We start from the raw sequence: 967 nt of genomic DNA, 5'->3' as shown, positions 1-967 counted from the left end.
TCAGCTCACCAAGGCTGCCGATGCTGCCCTGGCTACCCTCCCAGTTGGAGGTCTGACCACTCTTGATTGCAGAGCAGAGGGGAGAAGGGAAGATGGGGCGAAGGGGAGGTGCTGGTGAAGTCATGAAACCTCTCAGGCCACCCCCGGAGCCTGTCTTCCCGGAAGATGTGCATGCTGCTCTGACTAACAGCCGTCTTTAGTTAAAAGTAAGAAATCTCTAGCTCTTCCCTCTTGTGGCCATCGCTGAAGCACCAGCGGCCAAAATGAAGTTCAGTCCCTTTGTGACTTCTGACCGGAGCAAGAACTGAAAACGGCATTTCAGTGCACCTTCCCACATTTGCAGGAAGATCATGTCTTCCCCTCTTTCCAAAGAGCTGGGACAGAAGTACAACGTTCGATCCATGCCCATCCGAAAGGATGATGACGTGCAGGTTGTGCGAGGACACTACAAAGGTCAGCAGATTGGCAAAGTAGTGCAGGTTTACAGGAAGAAGTACGTCATCTACATTGAACGAGTGCAGCGGGAGAAGGCAAACGGCTCAACTGTCCAGGTGGGCATTCACCCTAGCAAGGTGCTTATCACCAGACTAAAACTGGACAAAGACTGCAAAAAGATCCTTGAACGTAGAGTCAAATCTCGCCAAGGAGGAAAGGAAAAGGGCAAATATAAGGAAGAAACAATTGAGAAGATGCAGGAGTAAAGTAATCTTATATGCGACTTGAAATAAAAACTGTTAAAATGAAAAAAAAAGTAAGAAATCTATATTTAGCTAAAGGACTTGTAATGGAATTAGTACTTTTGTTTTTGGTATATCCATAAAGTAGATGAATGACCTGCATGATCTGGATGGGAGAGAATAGACAGTTACTAAATCAAGAAGGCGCTGCTTCATATCCAAGAAGGAAATGGTGAAGGAACTCTTTAAAGGTCCTCAGAGATTCTAAATGGATTCGGACACCCCATGTG

The 967-nt window shown here is 46.0% G+C and overlaps 1 pseudogene; it reads left to right on the top strand.

The window, feature by feature from the left end:
• Positions 1-263: 263 nt before the first annotated feature.
• On the top strand, positions 264-701 carry LOC116648550 (annotated as a pseudogene).
• Positions 702-967: the final 266 nt, after the last annotated feature.

The sequence above is a fragment of the Phoca vitulina genome, unplaced genomic scaffold (genome assembly GCF_004348235.1).
Source record: "Phoca vitulina isolate PV1807 unplaced genomic scaffold, GSC_HSeal_1.0 scaffold44, whole genome shotgun sequence".
NCBI lineage: Eukaryota > Metazoa > Chordata > Mammalia > Carnivora > Phocidae > Phoca > Phoca vitulina.
The sequence above is the reverse complement of the archived record's forward strand: the minus strand, read 5'-3'. Positions and strand labels throughout refer to the sequence as shown.